General features: G+C 45.4%; 1 protein-coding gene across 2 annotated transcripts in view; it reads right to left on the reverse strand.

Annotated features, from left to right (window-relative positions):
• The window catches only part of LOC117973768 (mitochondrial import inner membrane translocase subunit TIM16-like), an 86,095-nt gene that overhangs the window by 51,998 nt on the left and 20,409 nt on the right, over positions 1 to 13,688 (reverse strand). The window lies entirely within an intron of this gene.

The following is a 13,688-nucleotide window of genomic DNA, read 5'->3' on the forward strand; positions in this document are numbered from 1 at the left end:
GGGGTTATCATGCACACACACATGTGCATGTATGTTTGTCAACGGAACGCGTTTGTTCAAGTGTATATTTAGGGATTGTCTGCTCTCAAGACTAAGTCAAAAACAAAAGGTATTGTATCTATTTACAGAGCAACATGGAGTAACCAGACTAAATAAACAAAGAGTTAAGGGTTCATTGAACATCTGGTCCTTCCAATCATCAATACATGTACTGTGCTTATTTATTTTATTTTAGCAAATGCTGGCTGCTCGATAGCATTATGCACGTCTCAATCAGTCCAGGCTGCTCCCCAGTCTTTCAGCTCGTAGGCCACGCAGCCCAGCCTCCCGAGTCGCACAGAGGAAGCAGTCCGAGGGTGCAGAGTCTGTGGCAGACAGCTTCACCTGACTGGTCATTTTTCCCTGTGGTTTTAATAAAAAGGCTCTTTTATTCCTCAGATTTGAGAGACCTGGCACTTGGTTCTCATCCAGGCAGCCAGCTGAGCGTCTCAAAGGGCCTATTGTAGTGCCGAGGGCAGATTCTTTATCCCGAATTCTTCAGAAAATTGCTGCCGAGTAAATATTTTCACTGCTCTTATTTATTATTATTTTTTTAATTTTTCAAGCCAGGGTTTTGGAATCCCAGTGCCAAGGACAACGTGTTAAAAGACTGGGCTGTGGGGCTTAAGAATAGATTCATTTTTTTTGTGTGTGTGTGTGTGTGTCTTTCGTTTTAGCTTTCTATTCTACTTAAAAAAAATAAAAAAAACACTCCGGCCAGCACTAAGCCCTTCTAATATCCAGCGTTGCCCTGATCAGAACCCAGACTGAAAGCTGCTCTGCACGGCCGGCCAGCAAGTGAAAGGCTGCACTTCTTATAACTATAATCTTGTCTGACTAGACTTTATTTAAAAAAAGTCCATATCTTTTTGCATCGAGTGGAATTTGTGACACTGTACAGTACACAAAGTAGCTCATTCAGAACTTCAAACAGCCAATCCTCAGGAAGAAGATATTCCGATACAGACTTTTCGTCAAAACATCTGTACAAAGTTTATAGCACACTCGTGGTGCCCCTCCAAATCGACTGTGGTGTAGTTTGATTGCGTGGGGTGTGTGTGTGTGGAGCGATAAGGACCTACCCCAAACAAACTCAGTCTCTCATTTTCAGATGACGTGGGGGTGAGAAGGGTTATCTTGAAATACATCCAAGGTCACACATGAGCACAGGCAGCAGGAGCTGCTCCAGCACCTGGGGAGGAAGAACTCCCCTGAAAATCATCTCCCAGGACTGGACTGGAGTACACCTTGGTGATCAGGGACAGAGAGGGGAGCGGGACTCTGCGGAGCAGAGCGACTAGAAACTTTCTCCTATGCACTGCAGCCAGCGGCTGTCCTTGAGCATGTGAACTAAACCCACAGCTCTCTGGAGCCAGGCTGACGTGGCCACCAGCTGAATAATTATTATTATAAAAAATAAAAAAATGAGAGAGAGCTTAGAATTAAAGACAAGAGATACAGAACCACTTCTAAATCCTTTACCCTTAAAATTAACAAATACATTTTTTTTTTAATTCAGTAAAAAATAAACATGGTTCTGATTTTCCACCTCACCCCCCAGAGATGAGAACTCTGTTCAACAGGGCATTAAAAAAAAGAAAAAAAGGACTCTATCAAAACAGGAAAGCTGAGATCTAATGAGCTGAATTCCGCTTCTGTTAAACCCACAGCTGATTTCCATTATATTCCATTATAAGGCGGAACCCTGATAAGATGCACACCCGGTTAACAGGAACTGAACCGTGAGCTTCCCTGGCTCTCGGACCATCAGCTGCAGGACTGCCTTGTTATCGGACACTCTGATAAGGCGTTCACTGCCGGGGTACACCGAAGCAGCAGAGGATACCCAGAGCACTGCCATTACAGCCACTTCTAGATAAACACTCTAACGAGAACAGCTAACGAGAACAGCCTGCTAAAGAAACTTAATCAGACAGAGGCCCCGGGGGGAGGCTCGCTCTGAATGGGTTTCATTTCTCTCTGGTCAAATCTTCAAATGTATTTATTCATCCAGGATGGAACCCTCGGAGATACGCATCTCCCTTTTCAAGGGGGCGCGGGCAAGAAATAACATTATATAAAAATCAATGGCAAAAAAAAAAGAAACAAAATCATTCAAACAGGGCAAAAACTGTTAAAACAATTATTAAAAACAGCAATACAAAATAAAAGCATAACAAATGTAACAATTCCAATGTATAGGATCCTGGTCACAGTATTTACAGGATTCGCAACCCTGATTTTTCAAGGGAGACATCACTCGAGGGTCGTTCAGGTCTCTGAAGTTTTTTTTTTTCATAGACATAACAGGTAGTTTATTGTATTAAGTGTTATTAGTAACAGTAGGACTGATGCAGCCCGCGGTGGAACGGTGGCTGTCTGTGCTGTCAATGCGTGGCTTGGTTCCATGCTAGAGTGACTCGAATCCCTTCCTAGGAACCGAAAAGCTCCTAAATCGAGTGCAGATGATAAAACCAGAACTCCAGGCAATGTGGAATAATCAGGCCTGCAGAGCGAAACAGGCAGGGCCAAGAATGACAAACTGGCCACAAACAAGCTCTGGGAGGCAGGGTTATGTATTCAAAGAATTGCAAAATCCAGTCTGTGCTCTTTCCATGAGGGCACTGGGCTGCAATCAGACCCCATCCCTGTTATCTTACTTACTCCCTCTCCAACAGGAATCGATCACCTTTCTAACTTTCTCAAAAAGAGGGCGAGGACTCTCCAGCTAGGCTAGCCGCGTATCTCAACAGAATGGCTTTGTGATTCTATAGCCCGACAAATGTTCCGACTGTTGACCAGTGAAATACTACAGAATGAATCACGCGGCAAATCCATAAGCCTGACCAACAGTATATATGCTGTTCAAATCCATGCATACCGAGTGTGTTACCCACACACACACACACACACACACACACACAAACTGCTTCTCAGATCTGTTGAAACGCACCAGTGTGCAGGACCACAGTAAGTGCAGCAGGACGGCCTGAGAGATCACACAGTCACCTCCCTGACCTGTCAGGCCCCAGCTAAACTTTACCTCAATGCTGGCTCTCTACAGAAAACATCTGCCTGCATTTACACAGCTGTCCCCCAGCAGCAGCAGCAGACACATCCTCCTGTGTTCCCAGCACTGGGTCTCTCTGTTTTTCCAAGAGCTGGCATTATTGTTTCAAACAACAAACTGACAGAGCAGCAGTCGCAATATCTCTCTCGATCTATATACGACTAGATATTATTGTTATTTGATTATTTTTTTTTAAAGCTTAAAAATATTTGTGCTTCGAGCATCTGCATACATTACCTGTCAAAACATAGTGAGACGGCTGTATAAATCTAACCTGATGTTTCATTTTAAAATACAGGTGTAATAACAGGATGGCACAGGAAGTTCAAGGTATTGACACGGCATGGCGTACGCACTCCAGGGCTTCATACTGTAACCCTGTGACTGCCTTCTCTATTCACTGAACGGGTTTACTGTGATATGAGTGCCTCCTTTTACATGGAGGTTGACTATCAATATTTTCTATCTAAGTTTGCAATAACATCAAAACAGCCCCCAGTATAAAGAATGCAATTTGGTATATTTTAATTACCACGGTCACTCGTTTGCCAGTAAAAATGATTACTGTTATAATCAAAGGTTATTTACGCAGCTTGCTAAACAAGACTTGTTCCAATCGAGATCGCTGTTGAGCTGACTATCGAGAAGTACCCTTCCCCCCTTCAGTCCAGCTGTGTCCCAGGCACAGGGAGGGCTGACCAGAGCCGGCCTCAGTGTGGCTCAGTGACTGCCCCTCCCAGTCCAGCCCGCCGGGCAGCAAGAGCACAAAGCCTACCCTTACCTCTCACCTCTCCAGCTCGCCTCTGACCAACGGTATTGGCATATGTCATGTGCGTCAGATCTCCGTTACGTTTTACCGCCCTTGTATTAAGAATAAAATCAATCCCCATGATATATATATATTTATGTAACAAATGAATGCACTTACCTGTCAGTCTCGATTTCCGACTCACCAGTTTTCTGATATAAAGCCCATCTCTTCAATGTTACAATTTATCTGAATATCCGTCCTCTCGCGGTTTAAAAAAAAAATAATTCTCTTGCCTGCCTAATCAGTCTGTTTTTACTGTGCAGTTACACAGCGCTTCCTCCAGTTTCACCTGACGAGAATGCAGCCAAAACAAAGCGAACGAGACAAGCTAGGGTAATGTAACAGTTAATCAGTAAACACATGTATTAAACCTCCGGCCTGGATGATTAGAGCAGGAATGCTGCATCACTTCTCCTTCCCAAAAAACTGCAGCTCAGCCCTAATGACCACGTTGTGGAGGTAGGATCTCTAACCACACGGCCAGCACTGAAAATACATCATGCAATCTCCATCGCCCCGGCGCGTACCAGCTTCCAACCGTGCAATTTCAAATCCACAGAATCAACAAAACCTAAAATCTGCATCTATTTATACAGGGCAGTTTCCAAAGGTGGCCTTCCACACACACGCCTGCACCATTCAATATAAAAATAAAATAAACAAACATTTCTCCTGCGTGCTGGAGGGGAGTGTAGGGACAAGACTTTAAATACTGAATCATATCATACTGTATATACTATATAACAATGTAAAGAATTTCTCATCTCTTTGTCCTTCCTCTGTCCATCCCCTGGTTGTCCCCCTGGTTCTCTGGCTAATAGTTTAGAAATACTAAAAGGTTGTACAGGCAAGTGATAAAGTCAAACGTGGACATTTTACAGGTAAGAAAAAGTAGAGAAAAAACAGAAAAAAAGAAGAGAAGGGCCAGGGTCCCCCTCCACCAGCACTGTGGAGAGAGCCTGGAGAGCTCTGACTGACTCCGGACAGTGCAACCTTCTCCCCAGACCCCACCTCCACCAGCACTGTGGAGAGAGCCTGGAGAGCTCTGACTGACTCCGGACAGTGCAACCTGCTCCCCAGACCCCACCTCCACCAGCACTGTGGAGAGAGCCTGGAGAGCTCTGACTGACTCCGGACAGTGGAACCTGCTCCCCAGACCCCACCTCCACCAGCACTGTGGAGAGAGCCTGTGTGAGACAGGAGCTGCTGGCTGTTTACATGACTAAGCATGGGTACGGTACATTACGTGACTTATTCATTCTGTTTCTGCTTCTCAGACACCCCCAGCATTCTGATCGCATTGCTAAGTGGAGTGAGCTGCCAGTGTTTGATGATGTTTCAGAGCTGCTTTGTCATTTCCACACATTTTCCACTTCCCCAGCGAAGCCAATCTATTCAAAAATCAGTCAGCACAGAAACAGCCCCATCCTTATCCATCTCCTATGAGATGTAAGCCGATATAACAGAAGAACCACAAAAATGACTCAGTAATACTCCTACCACGGGCAATATTACTGCACATTAACTATGTCCAAAATACTGCAGGGACGTGCATTTCGATGCAAAAGCATGACCGCCAGGAGCCCACCCGGTCCCCAGTGCAGCTGCGAGTGCATTGCCCCTCAGCAGAGCGTGCGAGACCTGGGGGGTCTGAGAGAGCAGTCGCTGTATTCAGGCCTCTCTTTGTAATGTGGAGCTCAGAGGGAGCAGCCTGGCCTCTATGGAGAAGCACAGTTCCAGACAGTCTCTCTCCAATGCCAATCAATGAAGACACAAGAATGAGGGCAGGCGTGCCTTTTAACCCACAGCCGGGTCTCGATTGGGTTCTGTTGTTTCACCTTCGCAGTCAGGCCCAGTGCTGTTTGCTAGACCGGTCTCTCACATCCGGAAGCCTGGGCCCTGTATCACACACCAATTCTAGATGGTAGTCAATGAAATTCAATTCAAATATTTCAATCGTGTAGATTTTCTGCAAGGCGATAACGTCTTGAAATTTTGTTTTGTAAAACAGGACACTGAGAAGAAAGGTGAAAGCTAGGTCATTTTGCCAGGCCAGCAGTAGATTAGTGCTGAAAGTGCTGCAGCTCAGGGCATGAGAGAGGGCCAGGAATCGACAGCAGCAAGGCAAGGGCTTGTGAAAAGTGCCTGTCTGTAGCAAGTCCTACAGCCCCTCTCCTTTAAAACTCAATACACTAACACAGACCCCCCAGCGTTAAAGAGCAAAACAAATTAGAAACACCAAACACCTGTCTACAGGCATCAGAAGCAGTCTTTGCAGGGAGCTCCAGGGATACAGGAGTCAGAAGCAGTCTTTGCAGGGAGCTCCAGGGATACAGGAGTCAGAAGCAGTCCTTGCAGGGAGCTCCAGGGATACAGGAGTCAGAAGCAGTCCTTGCAGGGAGCTCCAGGGATACAGGAGTCAGAAGCAGTCCTTGCAGGGAGCTCCAGGGATACAGGAGTCAGAAGCAGTCCTTGCAGGGAGCTCCAGGGATACAGGAGTCAGAAGCAGTTTTTGCAGGGAGCTCCAGGGATACAGGAGTCAGAAGTAGTCCTTGCAGGGAGCTCCAGGGATACAGGAGTCAGAAGCAGTCCTTGCAGGGAGCTCCAGGGATACAGGAGTCAGAAGCAGTCCTTGCAGGGAGCTCCAGGGATACAGGAGTCAGAAGCAGTCTTTGCAGGGAGCTCCAGGGATACAGGAGTCAGAAGTAGTCCTTGCAGGGAGCTCCAGGGATACAAGAGTCAGAAGCAGTCCTTGCAGGGAGCTCCAGGGATACAGGCGTCAAAAGCAGTCCTTGCAGGGAGCTCCAGGGAGCTTCTGATCTAGGGTTCAAGTGGAAGCTTCTCAGACAGACCGAGATAAGTGGAGAAACGGTTAATAAAACCTCGCTCTGACCTTAACCCCCCCCCGAAGAGTCATTCATTGTTGAGAAACATTCCGCTCCTCTGATTAGCACCACATGTTGTGTGTTTGCAGCACGCTGGCTGGCTTTGACATTCGAGACAGCACAGCCTTGCTTCCACATACCTGCTCAAGAAGGGATCCAAACAGAACGAGGCTCACGAACCAAGTACACAGGTTCGAAATGAATCATGAGACAGGAATACAAATACACACAGACTGTACAAATGCAATTTCAGCAGAGACTGTCCTAAGGGCGCTCCTTTGAGTGCACACTCAGTCTGGTGGATACCTGCCGGTACTACAGCTGCAGAAAGGGGTACATGCTGGATGGGTGATACAGTACAGCAGGGGACATTGCTTAAAGCACTTCACAATCTGAAAAGAAATCTAATCTCCAGAAATGCTTGCAGTGCACTTATGTGGTTCTTCATCTTCAAATAATAAGTCTATGCACTTCCCATAGTTTGCCGTGTTTATTAATATGCTTGCCATATTTACCATGCTATCACTATGCGTTTATACTATTACACTGTGCTGTGCTTTTACTATGGGATCTCTTCACAATGAACCAGTGACAGAGCTAGACCACCCTGGGACCCATGTGGATCTGTCACTGTATCACAATGTGTCACACTGTATCACACTGTATCACAATGTGTCACACTGTATCACACTGTATCACAATGTGTCACACTGTATCACAATGTGTCACACTGTATCACACTGTATCACAATGTGTCACACTGTATCACACTGTGTCACACTGTATCACAATGTGTCACACTGTATCACACTGTATCACAATGTGTCACACTGTATCACACTGTGTCACACTGTATCACAATGTGTCACACTGTATCACACTGTATCACAATGTGTCACACTGTATCACACTGTATCACACTGTATCACAATGTGTCACACTGTATCACACTGTGTCACACTGTATCACACTGTGTCACACTGTATCACACTGTATCACAATGTGTCACACTGTATCACACTGTATCACACTGTATCACACTGTGTCACATTGTATCACACTGTTAACCCGGCAGTTAAAAATATATATATAGGATCGCAAGAAGCACAAGCAGCAGAGTAAGGCCAGCTTTCAGCAAGATTAGGAGGCGGAATTAAAAAATAACAAAAGTGGTCCACCTCCTGCCCTGCCCCAGCGAAGCCTCCTTTTCAGGGGGCCAGTTTGTTAAGAGCCACGATTTCATTTTTAATCTTAGTAAAGCCACAGATCCAGGGTATGTGTGTGAGCACATCAGCAGGTGCAGGGGCACAGTGCTGCAATGTTGTCATAGTGTTTCCTTGGAGACCAGACGGATAAGCACTGTAATCCCCCCACTGTAATGAGAAAACAGTGCAGTAACAGCTGAGCTCTCTTAACTCAGCACGGACTCTGTGGTCCCAGGACACAGGACACGTAATCAACTGCAGCTCAGATCCTGCTTCACGCAATCCCAGAAATATTAAAATGCTGTTTGTAACACATTCGCTTCAGAGAACAGTTCAGAACAGATTTCAGTTTCCCCATGCCCCTGCTAGACTTTGCTTCACTTTCCCCTGGTTTTACAGTACAACGGTAAACTTCTATAAAGGGGGCGTTGAGAAAGACTTCTCTTCACAACGTTTGTCGTTGAATTTACTGTGTTTCTTTTAGCATTTCTGAATTCAGCACTAGCACTGCTGAGCGTTTAATAGCTTTGGATGCAAATAACACACGCCTTCTTTTAACACACTGGAGTTATCTATTAAAAGTGTAGCTAATGCTTATTGAATCTGGCTAGCAAGCTCTGCTGGGTGAGGCGGGCTGCAGCAGAGAGGGGCTCCTCCACAGCGCTGCTCCCCAGCAGCACAGCCTGATTCTGGGCAGCAGTATCCCATGCCTTGCCAGTAGCTGGATAGCACAGTGTGTGGATCTCCTCCCTTGAGGTTCACATTCTATTTATGCAGGAATGTGAGGTTGAGATCAGCCTGTAGCCGTGGTTACACAGGAACTCAGAAAATGACTTCAACTTACAGCATCAAGCACTGGTATGAACATCACAAGCTAATAATAAAAGGCAGATCAGTCTTCCGATAGCCGCATCAAAAAACGACCCTGCTTGCTTACGCCAGAAAGGAGGATAAGTCTCTTTATATAAAAAAAAAAAAAGAAAAAAAGATACTGCTGGATCCTGGGAAATCTATTCAAAGATGAATTTCCAACACCGGGATAAAGTTTGGAATACCGGCATCCAGACCGCTGCTCCGGTATTCCAAAAGACACACATTTGACATTGGAGGAACCTGTGGAGTTGTCTGAGATGGATTTGATTATGCAGCATTACATCTAAATACTGCAATAAGGGGGCCCAGAATTGCCCATGTTATGCCCCCTGCCTGAGCAGGGTTAGGCTCCCCGGTTTGATTGCACAGAGGGATTGAATTAAGGACCTCAGTACTTAGGCACTGGTCTAGTAACCTCATGACCTCACTCCTGGCTTCGATGTGGGGCATCAAACTTCAAAACCCTGTCGGTCACTGAAACACAGGGCTATGCAAGCAGCCCCGCTTCCCATCAGTCTAACATTGACCTCGGGTTACCCAAAACTGCTCTGCTTTTAACGAAGAACAAAGACACTGGAAAATCCCTAACCTCAAAAAATAAACACATTCAAATAATCATTTATTCAATGTAATCAGCAGTCGGCCACCTGAATGCAATTTTGAGCTCTAAAAAAAATGTAATTGCCGCGAAAAAAAAATATTAAATTAAATTAGTAAACGTTAATATTTTTTTCGACTGTAAATAATTAGACCGAATTCAAGTTGAAATGTAAAACCGCAGCTCTGGAGTTTGCAGCTGGTCACGTAACATCTGACCTGGGGAATGTTTAACCACCCCCGTGCACATGCACGCACAATTATTATTATTATTATTTATTTCTTAGCAGACGCCCTTATCCAGGGCGACTTACAATTGTCATAAGATATCACATTATTTTTTTACACATTATTTTTTACATACAATTACCCATTTATACAGTTGGGTTTTTACTGGAGCAATTTTAGGTAAAGTACCTTGCTCAAGGATACAACAGCAGTGTCCCCCACTGGGGACTGAACTCATGACCCTCCGGTCTGGAGTCCAGAGCCCTAACCACTACTCCACACTGCTGCCCAATACACATGCACACACGCACAATACACAAACACAATACACACGCACACGCAAACAATACGCACACACACACAGAATATGCACACACACACACACACACACATACACAATACGCATACACACACACAATACGCAATACGCACACACACGCACACGTGCGCGCTTCTCCCATTGGGATGTGAGCAGTGGCACATGATCTAGGAGTACAGGAAACCCACACTGGCCCTGACAGGAAATACCACAAGCAGGCAAATTATCATGACATCTGCAACGTCAAGCTGGTAGCAATTGAATTGAAGTTTATTGATTGCAACTGAACCAGCCGAAGTTATTACAATTTGATTTAAAAAAGAGGAAAATAACTGGAATTGTTCACAGAGCCGGGATGAAAAAGCACTCTAAATCGAGAGGCTGGCTTTGCGTGGATTCAATTCATGCGGCACAGTCAAGGAGTGGATTTCATTAGCGTTCTCTGACAAACCAGGATGTTTACGGCTTTACACCCCAACAGAGATTATTTTCCAAGGCTTTTCATTTCACAGTGGCATGAACAAGTAGGTGTTTACATTGGATTTTAAATTTTCATGCCTCCATTGAGCTCCTTCACTGGGTTTATACAGTCTTTTAATACACCAATGGCTGGTTTCACCAACCCTGACATCACAGACACGTTTTAGAACTTTATATTAGGTTGGTCAATTACCCAGAAACACAAAAAGACTGATGCCCAATAAACAACATATTCTGCACTGGTCTGATTTAGACAAGCCTTTACTATACTGTTCTATAGGAGTACCACACTTTAGAGGTGCTTTAGAGATCAGAAGCACAGACAGCATTGCTGAACAAGTTCCTGCAGACAGCTGTACTGATGAGAACATGCACGTGCTGATAACAAAATGCAGAACGGCCTCTCCACACACACCCAGACGAGAAACATTTAAACACAGAGCGCGGAACAAACCCTAACCGCTGTCAGGAAATCCATCAGAGCACGCTTCTGGAAGTGTCACAGTTACCAATACATTGCAAATCTTGTTTAGATAAAGCCCGTCTCGGCCAATCGAAGAGCGCCAGGCTACAACATTCCAGAACATACGGCTCTGGGTCACAAAGAACCGACACATTGATGTAACAGCCAACCAATGATGTATTTCCTGTTCTTTGAACTAAAATAATAAGTTAATAAGAACACAGCCAAACTGGAGGGGGCGCAATCTTAAATTCTACAAGCAATCCCATTCAAACCCAGCCCTCTCGCACAGGGAGCAACGCTGGTCCGCGAGGTTGGGAAAGGTTAGGGAAGTTTGTGATGTGTGAGTGGCAGTGGTGGGAATGTTTAAATTAGCGCTGGGCTCTCTTTGTTTGGGCTGAGAGTGTTTATAAGAAGTTGATACGGAGCCCTGCGGTCTCAGAGCCTCGTCAGTCTAATCAGGGGGAAAGCAGCTGAAGGGCAGCCGCTACAGTTCAGATCCATCACTGAAACTCTTTGCTCTGCTCAGTGGCTTGAATGTTGAGGTGCCGACGAGCCCGGGGTGGGAATCTGTTCTCTAGGATGAGACTCTATCTTTTGAAACCGTCCCCCGTGAAACAGAAGCACCTGCCAACAGAGTGCCTGCTATCAGATGTGCAAAAGGGAGATGCAGCTTTCATATATTACACAATATATGAAAGCTGCATATATATATATATATATCAGAGACTGCACTGGCAAATCATTTGAGTGAACAGTATGCAGTAATACAATAGACATAGGCAGTGGGTTTTAGCAGCGTGTGATAATCCTGCAACAATCTCCAGAGGACTGTACATGCAGCCTCTACATAAACATGCATGCGGTATGAATGATGCAATACAACTGTTTAAGTAAACACACACACACACGGAATATGCTGGGAATCAAGGCTTTTCATCGAGAAGCAGGACCTCTTCTTGGGAAGGAGGGAGCTGCATTATATACGAGTGTGTTTATCATTGCATCAGTCCCTGAGGGATCACGGTTTTTTGTTCTGCTCTGGTGCACAGCTAGAGGCACATACAGGATGCAGAGAGGCCCTCTGTTTATTTCAGCAATTTAGCCATTTGCAGTGAATTACCAGAATAAATGCAACTTCTGTACGTTGCTGTCGGAGAAGCAGTGATTTAATTTTCCTCTTAATTTACCTCCAGCTCGGTTTACACTGGAAGTCTCCCAGATTCTAAACTCATCTATAAACAGCAGGGTTAAGGTGCAGAATCCTCCTGCCCTGGTCTTTGATTGGATGAGACAGGCCTTATCTAAACAACAGTAACCATGCATTAGTGAAGGTAACCTGATACTTTCAAACCGTACCAAGCTGGAAGACATGGCAGACAGACAGACTGACAGACCCTGTACATAGAGACATGGCAGACAGACAGACAGACAGACAGACCCTGTACATAGAGACATGGCAGGAGGACAGACAGACAGACAGACCCTGTACATAGAGACATGGCAGACAGACAGACAGACAGACCCTGTACATAGAGACATGGCAGACAGACAGACAGACAGACCCTGTACATACAGACATGACAGACAGACAGACAGACCCTGTACATAGAGACATGGCAGACAGACAGACAGACCCTGTACATAGAGACATGGCAGACAGACAGACTGACAGACAGACCCTGTACATACAGACATGGCAGTCAGACAGACAGACCCTGTACATAGAGACATGGCAGACAGACAGACTGACAGACCCGTGCTCGTGGTCTTTCGCAGGCACATCCCTGTGTATCCCATGCATTGCCTCCTCCTCATTTCCTCAACAGCGCGTCTCAGTCACTAACCCCCCCCCCCCCCCCGAGAACATCCTCCCATCTGGCTCTCCTTCACAACATGTCTATCAGTACAAGGCTGCAGTTGGCAAGCGCCGTCTCCCTCCCAGCGCTGGGGGATAGAGACTGTAATCCACTCCCTAAATCCTCTCCCCAGCTCGCAGCGGCCGAGAGGAGATTTAGACTAATCGCCAGAAAAGGCCTTTAATAATAATTTGGAGCTCTCACACCCACTAAATGTCAGGAAGCATGCCCGCTTAGTCCTCTGATGGGATTCAATTCCCAACCCTGCATCCAGCTGCTCCAAGAGCTTCTTAATACTCGGATTTATTTCTTGTATTTCTTTTGTTTTTTCACGGTTCACAGTTTTTTATTCGCTTCGCTCCCATTGTGGGTGGAACTCCTCAGTGTCCGATAGGGACCCCTGCTGGGAGAGGGGGGCCGGTGCAAGGCCAGGCTCCCCCACAACCTCTGCTCATATTTTTTTGGTGTTTATTTATTTATTTATTTATTTATTTTACACCAGTAGTTACACATGTTTTAAATTAGCAGAGCCCCTTTAGAAGTGCTATTATCTTAGCAGCTGGCACAGCAAACACTACTAAATTATTAGCACAACTTAGCAGCTCTGCTCAGGTTAGTAGATACTTTGTAGCGCATACAGCCCTATTTTCATACCACTTTAGTACCATTCCAGCACCAGCCTGGGGTGTTTTTCAGTCTTTGTATTTGTAATAGTAATAATAGTTAAGGGATTGGGGGGGTTGAAGTCTGTTGTGAAAATACCAGCCCTGTATCAGACTGTAATCCTGGTGACGAAAACAAAAAAAAACAAAAAACAAAAAAAATAAACTGTGTCTGCTTCGATTGATCAGTAGCCTGT

Source organism: Acipenser ruthenus, chromosome 22, assembly GCF_902713425.1.
Source record: "Acipenser ruthenus chromosome 22, fAciRut3.2 maternal haplotype, whole genome shotgun sequence".
NCBI classification, from domain to species: Eukaryota; Metazoa; Chordata; class Actinopteri; order Acipenseriformes; family Acipenseridae; genus Acipenser; species Acipenser ruthenus.